At 44.7% G+C, this 17374-nt stretch overlaps 1 protein-coding gene across 12 annotated transcripts in view; it reads right to left on the bottom strand.

Moving 5' to 3' along the window:
- The window catches only part of plcb4a (phospholipase C, beta 4a), a 546496-nt gene that overhangs the window by 289666 nt on the left and 239456 nt on the right, over positions 1-17374 (bottom strand). For 8 of the 12 annotated variants that reach the window (XM_043696592.2, XM_043696591.2, XM_043696594.2 and 5 more), the window contains one exon: positions 15845-16009. The exons of 3 other annotated variants lie outside the window; for them this stretch is intronic. The gene's annotated coding sequence lies outside the window, so the exon portion shown is untranslated. Of the gene's footprint in view, positions 1-15844; positions 16010-16053; positions 16206-17374 lie in introns of those variants that run through there. One more of the 12 variants, XM_087991653.1, reaches the window with a different exon arrangement.

Raw genomic sequence — 17374 nt, 5'->3', positions numbered from 1 at the left:
CCTCGAGGATGTTGAAAGTGGAGAATTCTGTGATAGCAACACATTGAATGTCAAGGGGCAGTGATTAAAATTGTCTCTTATTGCTGGTGGGTCAGGCAGCATCCGAGGAGCAGGAAAATCGACGTTTCGGGCAAAAGCCCTTCATCAGGAATAAAGGCAGGAAGCCTCCAGGGTGGAGGTTCCTCGGGTGCTGCCTGACCTGCTGTGCTTTTAGATCTCTCTGATCTAAACTCTGGTTTCCAGCATCTGCAGTCCTCACTTTTGCCTGGTCTTATTGCTGGTGGTCACAGCCTGGCATTTGTTTGACGCGAATGTTACCTGCCACTTGTCAGCCCAAGGCTGGATATTAGGAGAAAGTGAGGACTACAGATGCTGGAGATCAGAATCGAGAGTGTGGTCCTGGAAAAGCACAGCAGGTCAGGCAGCATCCTCGGAGCAGGTGAGTTGACGTTTTGGGCATAAGCCCTTCATCAGGAATGAGGTTGCCCGGATCATACATGATGAAGCCGATGGAACTGCATGGTGGAGGAGGAAATAGCTTGAGCCACTTTGGCCATTTTAAACTTGGGTGTGTGAGTATGGTGCAAGAGAAATAGCATGTCATACCAAGAGGGCTTTCTTATATGAGTAGCTCAAAGGAACAGCATCATGTCCATCATCTTTCACCTGTTGATGGGTGTTAGCATATTTTTGACTTAAATTGCTGGTCAATGTACTCAATGTCAGTGTGAAACGCTGACTGTCAATAAATATATCAACAGGCGACACAGTGGGTCATTGGTTAGCACTGCTGCCTCACAGCATCAGGTTCGATTCTAGCCTTGGGCAACTGTCTGTGTGGAGTTTGCACATTCTCCCCGTGTCTGCGTGGGTTTCCTCCGGATGCTTCGGTTTCCTCCCACAGTCCAAAGATATGCAGGTTTGGTGAATTGGCCATGATAAATTGCCAAAAGTGTCCAGGGATGTGTAGGTTAGGTACATTAGTCAGGGGTAAATGTAGAGGAATGGGTTTGGGTGGGATGGTCGATGTGGATCTGTGGGGCCGAAGGGCCTATGTCCACACTGTGGGGATTCTATATAGTTCCCAAGTATATTTATGCACTGATGCAGTTTGCATCGCATTCTCCAATCTAAAGTGGCTCTGCTCCATTTACAGCCAGGCATTATCACATTTGCCCGCAAAGTGCACACAACATTTGCATGGGTTTGGAAATGTATGCAGATTAGCCACAGCAAACTACAATCAGTTAGTGTTTCCACAGTGCGAGCAAGAACAAATGAGAAAGATACTGGGCCTGTCATAGAGAGACGGCTGCCCCGGAATGAAGACGGCATGGCAAAAACCAAGGGTATCAAAACACCTAACTTGGATAAACACAATGGACATCTGAGCTACAAAGGATGTTAAGACATTAGCCCCATTTATTATAGGACATGGTAACAATGCCAATTGCTCTTCAGTTAAATAGATGACAGAAGGATTTACTTTGGTTATTGAATAGACTGTTACATGATACAGAATCGGAAACCAAGCTGATGACATTTCTAATGTTAATGGTGTTCTTCCTATTGCTCTTTCACAGAAACATTGTTAATCCTGTTCAAACAATTGGAGAATTTCATAAAACACATTAAAACATTAACCAATAGTGTCACAGATTATGACTGCAACACCCAAGCACTGAAATGTTATCAAGCACAAAGTTCAATAGATTGCACATTCATAGATTTTTTTTCAGGTGATTTTGCAAAGCAATGCTGAGCACCACTTGTGAAAAGAACAAATGTGATGCTACCATCTTCCACAAATTCATAGAGTGGAACTCCTTCCCGCAAGCCAAAGGATATGGATTTCAGAATTTTGTTCTTGTAAGGTACACATTGGAACAGTGACTTCAATCATTTTGACTCTACATGAAAGACTGACAGCAAGCGCCAAGTGTTTAAATGCCACTAGTCTCCCCCTAGTATTCCTGCCTCACTGTTATTTTTGAAGAGCCGAATTTGTAGATGGGGCGGGGTGGTGGAGTCAGCAGTGATATGTAGCCGACCAAGCCCCCTAATGGGCGAATCAATAGGTGGATGCTAACTGGAATGTTCCAGTCAGCTGTTGGACCCAGGCTGATGCCTAGTCCTGAGTAGGTGAATGGAGGTGACCTCCCAGGGACAGAACAGTGGAGAACACGTCATGTAACATTCATTATGCATCCCTCTCCCCCACATCCTGCAGCCGCAATTGTCCAGGGCTGTGGTCAGGCAGCTGTAAACTCTTTTTATTTCTGTAACGTCTTCTGGGGCAAGACAGCGATGGCCTCTCTTGAGCCTACCTACCTCAGCACCTCCCATCTCCGGTAGTGAATTGCCAAAGCATCAGAGTCAGATGATCTTCTTCTTGTCTCCTGCTTTGGGAGCCCACCCTTCACTGTTACTTAGATAAGACCCCTGGTGGGGGGAGGGGGAGGGGGGGGGGGTAGGGGGGCAACAGCTTAGTAACTGGGCACCTCCTCAAAAATCTCCCTCTGCGTCCCAACACTGAGCTGTGAAGGCTATGGACCTGAAATTCCTCCCAAGAGCAGGACTGGAACCCAAGGCCAAAGATTCTGCCCTGAATGTGTGTCAATGACATAGCAAATGACATCGCCTTTCAACTCAAATAACTATTATAAGCTTGTGAAACAAGTCTTAGGCCAGAGTAATTTTCTCACCAAAATCCAATATGAGTTTTCAAGTAAAGAAACACGTTTTAAAGTGCACCTGCCTCAGTCACTCAGCCCAATGTAAAATCCCAGGAAAAGTACACAGCAGATGGTGGTGTTTTTTCACTGACTAGAATATCACGTCCACTGAAATGTAAGAAAATATCGGCACGTGTGCAAAACAGAAAGCAAACCACTTATCTGAGCAATACCTCATGACACAAAACATTTCAAAACACAAGGCATACCAGTAAGGAAGTTAGACATCAATCTGGGAATAATCATAGAATGAGCAATTTCCATGGATATTTAGATTAGATTAGATTAGATTACTTACAGTGTGGAAACAGGCCCTTCGGCCCAACAAGTCCACACCGACCCGCCGAAGCGTAACCCACCCATACCGCTACATTTACCCCTTTACCTATCACTACAGGCAATTTAGTATGGCCAATTCACCTGACCTGCACATCTTTGGACTGTGGGAGGAAACCGGAGCCCCCGGAGGAAACCCACGCAGACATGGGGAGAACGTGCAAACTCCACACAGTCATTCGCCTGAGTCGGGAATTGAACCCGGGTCTCTTGCGCTGCGAGGCAGCAGTGCTAACCACTGTGCCACCGTGCCGCCCACTAAAAAAGGTTATAAACAATAATCTGTCATGTAAGCCCCAAAGTATAAATGAAAGGATTACAATTGCAGTTGACCAAGACAGCAAAACAAATATTTCATTTGCCACGGCTAAATTATTTCTCTATAATGATTCTCTGTCAAACACAATCACTAACAGTCACAATGTCTTATACTTTACAGGGAATTGGTATTCCTCACCTTAATTATAACACTGTTCTGCCAAAGATGTAAAAATTAAGTACGGCTGGTAAGTTTGCTGCATTCTGAATTTCTGAATTCTGCCAGGCTACTTCAATGTTCCTTTCAGATTAACACAATCATACGTTGGTGCTACATGGTTAATAATCCGTAATCAGTACATAGTGCTGAAGGATCAACAGCACTTTACTGCTGTTGCCAGAACAAGATGAGGATGGGTACTTTAACCATCTTAGTTCATCAGACCAGAAAGATCCTAAAGTCCCATTGGAACTGCATACAATTGTTTGTTAATTGAGTCCAGGAATTCCAAATGTGTTGCATTCCCCAATATCTATTCTACGTTTCATTCAAGCGACGTGTACAAATTCCCTGTCAATAGTGCGGCGTTCCAACAGTGACTACACCACAATATATTCCACGGTCGACATGTGTTTATGGAAGTGCTCTAAGACTGTGAAAGATGCATCAATTATCATTTTCTACACCTGCCATTTACATTCTGAATATGCATTAACTTGAATTATAATCTCAATTTATTTTACAAGGATTTCTCAGATTCGTCTATTTCATAAAGTTTCCTGGCTGAAACCCTCTATAAGGTCAATTCGCAGATGCCAACCACACCTCATAGACGCCTACAATGTCACATTTTTACAGTTAATCCTAATATATTTGGCACAGTGGCTCAGTGGTTAGCACTGCTGCCTCAGAGAGCCTGGTTCGATTCCAAACTCGGGCGACTGTCTGTGTGGTATTTGCACATTCTCCCTGTGTCTGGGTGGGTTTCCTCCCACAATCCAAAGATGTGCAGATTAGGGTGGATTGGCCACGCTAAATTACCCATAGTGTTCAGGGATGTGTATGTTAGGTGCATAAGTCAGGGTAGGGGAATAGGTTTGGGTGGGTTACTCTTCAGAGGCTCGGTGTGGACTTGTTGGGATAAAGGCATTCAGTGATTTTAATATTCAGGCTTCTACCAATAGTACTTCATCACAATGTTTCTTCCTCCCTGGTCATCACCAATTAAATGCATTTTTGGGAATAACAGAATGAAACATGATGCTGAAGGTGTAATTTGACCAGGAAGCTATGATGTCAAGGCATGACATTGCTGGCTTCACCTGTTTGGTGGATTATTCGATTAACTCTGTTAATTGCTGGTCTACATTGAACGGGGCATGCTGAACATAATGTTGACTCATCAGGTGAACATTTAACTTGACACTTTCAACAACATTGCTGGATTACACCATGTCATCCAATTAGACTATCCATGTGGCTTGTGGGTATTACAGATGCTGGAGACCAGAGTCGAGAGTGTGGTGCGAGAAAAGCACAACAGGTCAGGCAGCATTCGAGGAGGAGGAGAATCGACGTTTCGGGCAAAAGCCCTTCATCAGCAACGAGAACTATCCATGTGACTTCTTCAGACTTGCCTGCATTACCTTTCACCTCACACACACCAACAAAATCAGAAACTCCTGGGAAAGTTCAGGAGGTCTGGCAGCATCTGCGGAGAGGAAGCTTTCTTCAGAACCTTCTTCAGTGACCCATCTTCAGAACTGATAGATTGGTAAGTATGCTAGAGAAGGAGTGAGGTGGGGGAGGGGGGGCGCAAGGGCAATCAACAGGTGGAGGTGGAGCCTGGACTGAGAGAAAAACAGCTGGGCAGGCAAGGAATGTGTGAAAGCCAGCCAGGGAGAAGAATAACTGCTAATGGCTGACAATCGATTGTTTGTGGTAGCAGGTCATGTGACGACAGGGCCAGGGCTGTGGGGTTTGGTGTAAGGACGTGGGAAAAGAGGCTCAGGCCCTACTTGATATTGAGTCTGGAAGGTTGCAGAGTTCCCAAGTGATAAATGAAGTGCTGATCTTCCAGCCTGTGCTGAGCTTTGCTTGAATCAGGTGCTCAGAGGCAGGAACATTATCCACTATGTAGCAGAAATTAAGTCAATAATTTTTTATCAAATCTATTTGCGGGATGTGGGCATGACTAGCTTGGCCAACAGCTGTTGCCCATCCTTAATTTAGGGTCAACCACATTGCTGTGGATCGGGTGTCACATGTTAGCCAGACCAGGTAAGGACAGCAGATTTCCCTCCCTGAACAGCATTAGCAACTCAGGTGTTTTTTTTTATAACAATCAGCACAATTACCCCTGACTTGCTGCTTTCTATTGCAGCTTTCCTTACCCCTACTGCACTGAATTCAAACTTCACAAATAGCCATGGCGAGATTCTAGCCCATGTCACTAAAGCATTAGCCTGAGGCTTCTGGATTACCAACACAGCACCAGCTTCCTCAAATGGACTGAAACTCAAAACGAGCGAGCTGGTTACATTACCAGTTAAAAAGAAACAAGACAGAATGATTGCAGCTGGGTTCCGTAGATCTTTATCTCCTTTGCAAAAGCAATTTACGCCAAGCCTTATTTCCAACAATCCTCACTGCCTGAGTTTTTTTGTTAACTGAGTTTTTCTGATAACAATCAGATCTCATGAGGTAGCAGCAACTTCCTCACGGCTATGTATTTCATCAATACCATTTTTGTTCAGTTATTCATCAATATCAATCCAAACGGAAGTTCTGAAGAAGAGTAATAGAGATGTACAGCATGGAGACAGACCCTTCGGTCCAACCCGTCCATGCCGACCAGATATCCCAACACAATCTAGTACCACCTGCCAGCATGCAGCCCATATCCCTCCAAACCCTTCCTATTCATATACCCATCCAAATGCCTCTTAAATGTTGCAATTCTACTAGCCTCCACCACATCCTCTGGCAGCTCATTCCATACACGTACCACCCTCTGTGTGAAAAAGTTGTCCCTTAGGTCTCTTTTATATCTTTCCTCTCTCACCTTAAACCTATGCCCTCTAGTTCTGGACTCCCCAACCCCAGGGAAAAGACTTTGTCTATTTATCCTATCCATGCCCCTCATAATTTTGTAAACCTCTATAAGGTCACCTCTCAGCCTCCGACACTCCAGGGAAAACAGCCCCAGCCTGTTCAGCCTCTCCCTATAGCTCAAATCCTCCAACTCTGGCAACATCCTTGTAAATCATATTGGACTCAAAGTGTGAACTCTGTTTCTCTCTGCATAGATACTGCCAGACCTGTTTAGCTTCTCCAGCATTTTCTGCTTTTATTTCAGATCTCCAGCATCCAGAGTGGTTTGCTCTTGTTATAATGGAAAGTAGTCACTCAATTTCAACAGACACTTTGATTTTTTTTCCCCAAAGCAAATTCAAAGTAAAACTGTGAATACTGTCAATTCACCTCTCGTACAAGGCCAGGAAGCAGCCAAAATCACTTCTGGCATTTCAGTAACAGTATTCAGTGTGCAGGTACAGGCTGTATTATGATATTGGATTACTAATTATAGCTATCTTTCTTCCTTTGTCATCACACTGAATTGCAATGGAACTCAAATCCGATGTCAGCTGGAACATTTGAGGAGATTACAAATGATGAGCCCTTCCTGATGATGTGCATTGTCTGTGGCAAGACGAGCAAGATCTAGATGTAGCTGGCTGCATTTGGCATGATGTTTTGCAACGGCCTCAGGTCCTAGAAGATTAATCTCCAATAAAGTTCTCACTTTAGCAGATCTAGTGCAGCACCCTTTCCATCATGGCTTACTCAACATGATTCACAAGGCACCATCAAACAGCAGCTTTGCTGGCAAAAGCAATTGTCCTCAAAACACACAAAGCTTTCTTGACTACCACCCATACTGATACCGCAGTCTTCCACTTACGTACCACCACTTCAGCAAAGAGGTATTTCTGTAAGAAATGCGAGTGAAAACAGAGTAGGTCTCCAGTTGTCAGCCTCAGTCAAAGCGAGTGGGGAATCATAGAATCACCTCATATTGTGCTCAATGTCCAGGTGCTGCTCCCTACTGGAGCACAGCAGAAATGAATGTATTTCTTGGTATGTTTTTGAGACACGCTACCAATTGATGTCCTGTTCAAGGCAATTCGTGTACTTTTCTTCAATGCAAGTAGAGATGCCATGTCAGTTAGAATTATCAACAATGGGAGATTGGCCTTCACTGATGACAAGCATGTGATCTGCATCCACAAGGAGGGGATGGCATGCTCTAAACATCTCAGGGATCTGGGAACATGGCCTCCCCCTTCCACTTCAGGGAAGACTGGAAAGGCGCTATGGGACTTGGGTAACTGCGGTATGTATTCCAGAATGCAATCAAAATAAGAAGGGTCTTGGAATGTTGGAATGTTTCGTTGGATTTGGGATTTCTAGAGATAGGAACATAAGAACTAGGAGCAGGAGTAGGCCATCTGGCCCATCAAGCCCATTGCGCCATTCAATAAGATCATGGCTGATCTTTTGGTGGACTTACCCACCCAAAAACCATAACCCTTAATTACTTTACTTTTCAACAATCTATCTTTACCTTTAAAACATTCAACGAGATAGCCTCAACTGCTTCAATGCTTACAAGCAGAAGGCTGGAGGAACACAGCTCAGGAGGTGGAGAAGTTCACGTTTCGGGTATAACCCTTCTTCAGGAATGCAACCCTTTGCGTGAAGAAGTTGCTCCTTAACTCAGTCCTAAATCTGATCCCCTTTATTTTCAGTCTAGGTCTGGTGGTGATGGCCAACCTTCTGCTTTCCTCAATCTTTTTAAGAAGAAAGCAGGTATTCAGCCACAGCCTCCAAGCTTTGTGCTTGCCTGCAGCTTAAACCAAACTCTACCTGTTAGACAACAGCACAGGTAGCGCAGGCCAAACCAGCATCCATATAGGACTGAGGTCCCAGGCCGCAATGGAAGAACCACCAGAAGTGAGGAGGAAGCTTGTGAACTCCAACAACTTGACCTGGCAGATGTTGCTCAGTGGTTAGCACTGCTGCCTTACAGCGCCAGGGACCCAGGTTCGATTCCAGCCTCGGGTGACTGCGTGGAGTTTGCACGTTCTCCCCGTGTCTGCATGTGTTTCCTCCGGGTACTCTGGTTTCTTCCCACAGTCCAAAGATGTCCAGGTTAGGTGGATAGGCCATGCTAAATTGCCCATAGTGTTCAGGGATGCGTAGGTTAGGTGCATTAGTCAGGGGTTAAATGTAGAGTAGAAAGTGAGGTCTGCAGATGCTGGAGATCAGAGGGCTGAAGAAGGGCTTATGCCCGAAACGTCGATTCTCCTGTTCCCTGGATGCTGCCTGACCTGCTGCACTTTTCCAGCAACACATTTTCAGCTTAAATGTAAAGTAATAGGGGAATGGGTCTGGGTGGGTTACTCTTTGGATGGTCGGTGTGGTCTTGATGGGCTGAAGGGCCTTTTTCCACACTGTGGGGATTCTATGTAATGGGTGCTACTGGTGCCCTGTCCAATGTAGAGTCATTTGGTGACAACTGTTCAGGAAAGTGCCCTCAGGAAAGTATCGACAGATTCAAGATCTGCTTCTTCCCTGCTGTTGTCAAGTTTATGAGATTAATCTTCCAGCCTTCTACTAGCTAGGAAGGGTCAAAAAAAGCGTGTGTGTGGACGGGGCTGGAGGGAGGAGGGGAAGAGGAGAAAGGAAACAGAAAAAAGCTGCAAAGTAGAGCTGTCATAGCAGCTGCCAGGAAAGTGGGCACACATCCATTCCAGTTATATTCTCTCCTGCTGGGCAGAAGATACAAGAGTTTGAAAAGATGTACCGACAGATTCAAGAACAGCTTCTTCCCTGATTTTGTCAAGTTTATGAATGAACCTCTCATACATTAGAGTTGATATTTCTCCGCACCTTCTCTGCAGCTGTAACATTATATTTTACATTCTGTTCTTTTACCCTGGTGTTCTTATGTAAGGTCTGATCTGCCTGGACAGCACACAAAACAATGCGTTTCAGTGTGTCTTGGTACATGTGACAATAATAAATCAAATCAAACCAAATCACAGCCGTACCAAAGGGCATGGCAGTCAGCACACACTGGCTGAACAACCAGAATCCTGAGGAGATTCACATGGTTTTGCTTAAAGGGAAGTACATGGTGCCTGATGTTTTACCTAAAGGATGGCTTAAAGGCTTTATAAATCCCAAAAGGGTATCCTATCACTTGAGTTTGTCCACGAGGCATGCGAGAATCATACAATGTCAGTCATCTTCTTAACATGAGCACAGGCTGCATACTGACTCTTGATGTCCTTCCCTTCAGCAACCTGACAGTAGCCACAGGCAAAACAGCTCAGCGACTGTTTCTGAAAGGAGAAGACACAAACCTGCGTGACTCTCTCTCTCGGGAAGCAAGGCCTGATTTTATACTCCTCCGCAATTTAAGCTTCACCTTCTCTATCACAGGATGGTGGAGCACACCGAGAGGGGTCTGTGTTGTCTATTTCCTCCAGTCTCCAATGCCCATTCATCCCCCAACAGCGAGAGTGCATGGAGGGATCCTGTCACAGAAAGAAGGGCTCCCCTGGGCAACTGTAAAGCTATTCCAAGCACTTAGGTTCCCAGCACTGCTACAGATTCTCAGCAAAACGTCTCAGAAACTGTCACAGTGTTTGGCATGATGGCAGGGGAGTGTTCTTTTAACTAACCTTTACGAGGTCCTGCTTGTGGCTGGTTCAGGACACTGCATTTTTAAAAGGGCAGATTGATACAAAGATGCCAGTCGGATGTCAGCTGACACCTTTGGACATCTATTTGCAAGGCCCCCAACTCCTTTCTGGCAGGGATTAATAGTCACACAATTTGAATCGCACTTAAGTGAGCAGAACAAGTTGCCCTCCCGCGTTACACTGGCATTTCCTGAGCTAGGACTGTGTCACAGACTCCGATTACTGCAGGAAGAGGCCATTCAGCCCACCAAGTCTGCACTGACCCTCCAAGAGGCATTCCACTCCGGCCCTCACCACCTCCAAAACCCTGCCTGGGGTTTATACCATGGCCGATCCATCCTAACCTGCACATCTTCGGACTGTGGGAGGAAACCAGAGTACCTGGAGGAAACCCACTCAGACATGGGGAGAATGTACAACTCCACACAGACAGTTGCCCGAGGCTGGAATCGAACCCAGGTCCCTGGCGCTGTGAGGCAGCAGTGCTGACAGCTGAGGCACGCTGTGCCAAAGACAAGGGACCCAAAAGCAGCAAGACGGAATTGCACTCCCTCTCCCCCATATCTCTCTCTATGAAGAGAAACCACATGTCCAAAACGGCATTTGCCATACATGCTGGAAGCCATTTTAACATCAGGCTTCTCTGTCCTTGCTGATGGGAAAGTACAGGAGGGGAGAAAATGAACAAAGATGTGTTGAAAAAGCAGAGTAGATTAATCCATAGCTCTTTCAAAAAAGCTGGTAGGGTAATAGGCTTCTGAAAAGGGGTGTAGAAATAAGGTGGGAATTTAATGGGAAGTTGATGGCCTAATGGTGTTACCACCAGACTATGAATCTAGACACTCAGATAAGGTCTTCCCATAGCAGATGATAGAACTTGAATTCAACAGAAATCTGGGATTAAGAGTCGAATGATGACCATGAAGCCACTGCTGATTGTCGGGATAAGCCCATCTGGTTCACTCATATCCTTGAGGGAAGGAAATCTGCCATCCTCACTACTCAAGTACAAGGGATTCAGAGGGACATAGGCCAAATGCTGGCAAATGGCATAGATTTATTTAGGATATCTGCTCGGCATGGACGAGGTGGACCGAAGGATATGTTTTGGTGCTGTACAACTCTATGACTCTGGCCTACATGTGACTCCAGACTCGCAGCACTGTGGCTAACACTCAACTGACTTCTGGGCACTTAGGAATGGCCAATAAACATTGGTCTGGCCAGTGACATCCATCTCCCATGAATTAATTAAAACAAAAATGTTACTGGATCTGGATGTAGGTTTGCTCACTGAGCTGGAAGGTTCATATTGAGGCATTTCATCATCATACTAGTTAACATCTTCAATTGAGCCTCTGGTGAAGCCTTCATTCGGAAGCTCACTGAAGATGTTACCTCGTATGATGATGAAATGTCTGAAAACGAACCTTCCAGCTCAGTGAGCAAACCTACATCCAGAATCTCAACCTGAGCTACAACTCTTCTCAAAGCTCGCTGTTACTAGATCTGTAAAAGAGGCCCAGACCCAAGCTGTGGTGATATGGGTTCAAATGCTAGCACAGCAGCTGGGGAACTGAAACTCAATCAACTAAATAAGATTTACAACAAAAAAAACGCTTGGATCATTAATGCTGACGATGAAACTGTTGTCGTGTGGAAAAATCCTGACGGCGTTTAGGGAAGGTAATGAGGCATCCTTCCCAGGTCTGGCTTGGTTCACAGCCACACTGTGGACAAAGGGGTATTTGAGAAGGCAGCTCACCACCATCTCTGAAGGGCAATTAGGGGTACCTCACTAGTAATGCCCATAACAAGTGAATGGAAAAAAATGCCAGTGGAAAGCTAATCTGTTCGTAGATGGCGTAGCCATGTTCAGATTATGGAATCCCTCCAGTATGGAGGCAGGCCATTCAGCCCATCAATTTCATAGCAACCCTCTGAAGAACATACCATCTACCTATAACCCTGCATATCCCATGGCTAATCCACCTAACCTGCATATCTTTGGACTGTGAGAAAAAACTGAGGCACCCGGAGAAAACTCACACAGACAGAGGGAGAATGTACAAGCTCCACACAGGCAGTCGCCCGGAGGATAGACTTAAATCCAGGGCCCTGGCACTGGGAGACAGCAGTGTTAACCACTGACCCACCTGCACTGCGATCCCAATATTTGAGTTAATGCACCTTTAATTGGTAATTCCACATTGCGCTTATCAAATGCCTCCCTTTCAATGTTATTTTAAATGTGAATTAGAACAGTAGAAAATGCAAAATGAGAGCGATCGAGAGCCAGCAATTACAACAACTCGTACACTGACTTTCACACAACAGACTAGCACTGGTCTGGCTTGTTAAAATATCACCCTGTATATTTATAATCCATAGGCGGGTGCACATTATTTATAGCTGGGCAAGAATTTCCAATTATAACTTTCCGAGATTAATTCGATGCTCATCACCCTTTGAAAACAGGCTTTTAAGTTTTAAGCACTAATCAATGTAGTCAAATCGATAAAAAGCACAAGCACACACATTGTTCAGATGAGTGAGTGTCCATATCAGTTTGCTTTCAAAGTACAACCCTCCCTTCATGGTAAAAACTGAATGGTATCTTGAGGTAAGCCCATAATTTAGATGGTAAAAATGACAGTACAATGATGAAGTGTCCCTTGTGTGATGATTTATTTGCGATAATTGTTGCTTTGGTTTGTGATCATTTCCAAAACATTTGGCAGCCTATTGCCAATATCTTGCTTTCACTGAATGATGTTACTATTGTAATTTGGAGGTGCCGGTGTTGGACTGGGATGTACAAAGTTAAAAATCACACAACACCAGGTTATAGTCCAACAGGTTTATTTGGAAGCACTAGCTTTCACAGCACTGCTCCTTCAGTTTAATTTCAAGTGTAGTAATTGGAATTAGGGCAGCCGGGTGGACCTCACAGAATATGAGTTCCCTGATTGGGGCTTTTAACTTGGCCCAATCAGGGAACTTTGGCTGACAGATACAAACAGGAGTGTCAGAGATTCTGCTCACACTCGGAGCCAGATTTGAGTTAGCTGGGCGATTGTCATGTAGGATACACGTATAGATGAAAGGTGACTTGATGATGGGATACCAGTCCCCTTAGAGTTATTTCAACAATTGTCAAGGCAGGGGAGAATTTGCATAAAATATTATCAATCTGCAGCTAATTAAAACATTAGATTAGATTAGATTAGATTAGATTAGATTACACTACATTACATTACAGTGTGGTAACAGGCCCTTCGGTCCAACAAGTCCACACCGACCTGCGAAGCGCAACCCACCCATACCCCTACATTTCCCCTTCACCTAACACTATGGGCAATTTAGCATGGCCAATTTACCTAACCTGCACATCTTTGGACTGTGGGAGGAAACCGGAGCACCCGGAGGAAACCCACGCAGACAAGGGGAGAACGTGCATACTCCACACAGTCAGTCGCCTGAGTCGGGAATTGAACCCGGATCTCTGGCGCTGTGAGGCAGCAGTGCTAACCACTGTGCCACCGTGCCGCCCAAAAACAAAGCCACATGACGGCAACTTTGCCAAATATTCAGACAGTGTATTAAATGGGGGCCCCCAATGTGTTATCTGAATCAACCATTAACTACCTACAGAAGTGATTTTGCCTGCTGGTATCACAGTTAGAGATAATTTTAATCAGCCTGATCAGATTTATTATGACATACCTCTGGAGTAAGTGGGACTTTGAACCCAGGCTCCTGGCTTATAGATAGGGACATTACTGCTGCCTGTTCAAAGACAATTGCTAAGTCAAAAAAAAACAATCTGATCCATAGCGATTAAAAATTCATTGAAATCTGCCGGCATTGTCACAAATATTCAGCGTACATTACAAGACTCAACTTTACCTAACACTGACTGATTTCCATTTAAAATTTATTGTTGCAAGCAGCTGTTTGAACAAGCTAACAAAATGAGTGTTTAATATCGTTATAAAAGATGGATCACTCTCAAACTGGTGTTCCTCAAAGTCCAGCCGAGACTTATAGGAATGCCAGCAATCATTGGTCTGAATGTCAAGTATGGTTCAAGTTTATTTGGCTTGCAGTTTTCTGTTGGAATTTGCCTTCAAAGCTTAAAAATTCTGTGAAACTTTAACATAGAATAATAGATTCCCTACAGTGTGGAAACGGGCCCTTCGGCTCAACAAGTCCACACTGACCCTCCGAAGAGTAACCATTCCAAACCCCTTCCCCTTACTCTATTGCTCTACATTTACCCCTTACTGACGTACTTAATCTACACAACCCTGGACACTATGGGCAATTTAGCACGGCCACTTCACCTAACCTGCACATCTTCAGATCTTTACATTACAAAGCAGTCTGTGAAGTTGAAGGGAATTAAAATTAAACCCTCTCCCGGTAAGAATCCATTGGGTAATTGCCTGTGTCACAGGTTTGTTTGCACTACTCTGTCTCTCAGTGTGGTGCCTCCCTGTGGATGCACCAGATGTTCCACCAACTCCCTTCTCACCCAGCCCTTCAAAGTGGCAAAGGTGAAACCTCAGATTTCAGAAATCATAGGATGTCATTCATCGTTGAAAACGATTGCATCCATCATCAAAAGTAAGGAAATTGAGCCAGGAAGCGAACTGGGGAGCCAATTTGCTACATTCCAACTGTGTCCTCAAGTTCAACAGGTAGACACAGGAGTGGTAGAAATGGCCGCTGTCATTCTCTGATTGTGCCCGATTGGATACCTTGATGCTGCTTGCCAGTCAGACCTTCAGAAATATGATCCATGTCTCTTGGGGGAAGACAAACTGCAAAGGCACAAGCCGGGGTTGACAGGGGCCAGAGGTATTTTTTGTGGAGGTTGGAGGAGCAGGACCTCTGGACCCCCGGCATTGTAGCTGCCGTAATGTCAGAGATGTCAAGGCCAACACAGGGCACATCTCCTCCTTATCTTCCCTGGGAAGAGCCTGAGGACAATTCCAGAGTCGCTCCAGCAGCTTTTGGCTGCTCAGTGCTTCCAACAACTTCTCATTACCCATTGCCCCTCTCCCCAGAGGAAAGTACCTTTGCACTGCTTGATCCTCCCCATCCACAACTCTACACTCTGATGGTCCAAATAAGGGATACCCTTCCTACCGGGTGTATTACTACAACACCATCACAATGGACAACCCTGTTTCAGTGCATACAGACCATTCCAGCTCAGCTCCATTGTAAAGTGCTTTCTCAGGGAGGGGATGGTTGTCCGCGATGGGCATTTCTACCATTGTCCTTCAGTGCGAGTCGCAGGGTCTCTACACTCTGGCTGTCTGTGGCAGCTCAAGACACTGCGAGCCTCAATCTTTTCTGAGTCCTCCTATTAAGCAGCGTCTGCACAACAGAAGCTGTTGGGGTATGGACCGCACAAGGTACCAGATGCTCACACACTGCTCACGGTCGGCAGAGTCATGGGGCATCCGGGACAGTCGGAATCCACGCAAAGTACCAGGCATTACTCTGGCATGCATGGGGTACATGGGATGCCAACTGAGCAGTTACTAAGAGTGTGTGAACAGGATGGCGTCCCAGAGTCAGGACATTGGTATCATCCCGTGATAAGAACTTGACAGTATCTAGCCACGTTAGTGCTGGCACAGTGCACAACAAATTCTGCAGAATGTCTTCAGCAACTTACAGTGTCAAGTTACATTCAACGGCACCAAAAAATATTGCAATGAACTTACCACCAGCAATCTACATGTGACTCCTTCAATATGGGAACGGTGTACCTTTCCAGTCCAGCGACAGGATAAGAACGGAGTGAGGGAACCCAGGAGGAAATCTGCAGCCTTTGCCTGGTTTTGTTACTGAGCTTCAGTGAGAGACAGCAGCCGCACAGTAAACACCACCTGAATGGAAAGCAGGATATGTAAAACGACAGCGTTATACATACCAAGGAATATCCTGTCTCTCTGCATGTGGGTGGATCCAATTATGTTTTAAAGGAACAGGCTGTGTCAAAAAAACAAGTGTCTCAGTCGAGTCATGTCAGGAAAGTAAACTCTCAAGTCTGCGTGGTGCTGGGCTCACCAATCATCATTTTTAAGGTCAGCAGATCGGTTATGTCCAATGTTGTAACTACAGACCTTACGCGGCTATTAATATAAAATTTAGCTGACAAACACATAATGATAACTCTCCAGAGCCAACTTCCTAACCTCACGCTGCCCACTCCAGATTCCGGGAAACAGCTGACACAGCACATTTAAATTTTCTGACATGCAAAGCAAGGCTCCTTGCATGTTTTGGCAAGTTTCTTCTGATACCGTATGGAGCTTCTATTTGCACCACATCAACAGCCAAAGATCATGTACTTACAGTTGCTGCACAGAGCAAGGATGATAACTGGCAGAGACATAAAGTAAAGCAGTGCACACAATGCACATGACCTCTAGCAAAATTGCGAGGAGCAATTTAACTCTTGTAAAAACACATCTATGATTAACACATCGGAGGAGTCTGGCTTGTTAAAATCTAAAGCTATGCCACAGATATTTCATTAGCCAATAAACAACTAATGAGATAACAGAAACATCCCTCTTCTTATGCCTTACAATCCGCAACCATTTTAACAACGAGGACAACAGCAAACATTCCTGTTTCAAAGACTGCTTTACAAAACTTCTAGAGTACTGATTAGACCACAATAGAAGTACTAATAATGTTGAAAAACACATTTTCAAAAAGAAATTCTCTGCAGAAGTAGATTATGTTGTATTCAAAGATTTGCCTGGGAGATTATCCAAATGTCACAAAGCATTTGCAATTCAAAGAATAATAAATTGCAAAGAGTAAATCAACAAGTAACATGTTCCACCAGAATCAGACAAAAGTCGCCAGATGTAACATTGCTGCCTCATTTAGTTTACTTTGCATACATATTTGTCAAGGTGCACAAAAGACGAAGGTTGGTTGAAAACTGGAGACCAAGCACATCTGATTGACTTGCAGCAACATGTGAAGATACATGTGCATATCAAAAGTTTAAAAGTTTGCTTTGAGACCACACTTGAAAGCAAAGAAGACTTACCTCCGTTTGTAGTTTCCCAGAAGTTAACTTGTGCGAGGGAGCAGATACAAATTTGATTATACCCACAATAGAATACCACAAGTATGCAACCAGAATAAGAACTGAGTCACAAGATGAGAAAATTAGGAACTAAAAGATGACAGCAGAAGCTCAACGGATACACAATACACAAACTGCAAATGTT

Source organism: Chiloscyllium plagiosum, unplaced genomic scaffold (genome assembly GCF_037043375.1).
Source record: "Chiloscyllium plagiosum isolate Xiang-an unplaced genomic scaffold, Cpla_swu_hap1 HiC_scaffold_10, whole genome shotgun sequence".
NCBI lineage: Eukaryota > Metazoa > Chordata > Chondrichthyes > Orectolobiformes > Hemiscylliidae > Chiloscyllium > Chiloscyllium plagiosum.
The sequence above is the reverse complement of the archived record's forward strand: the minus strand, read 5'-3'. Positions and strand labels throughout refer to the sequence as shown.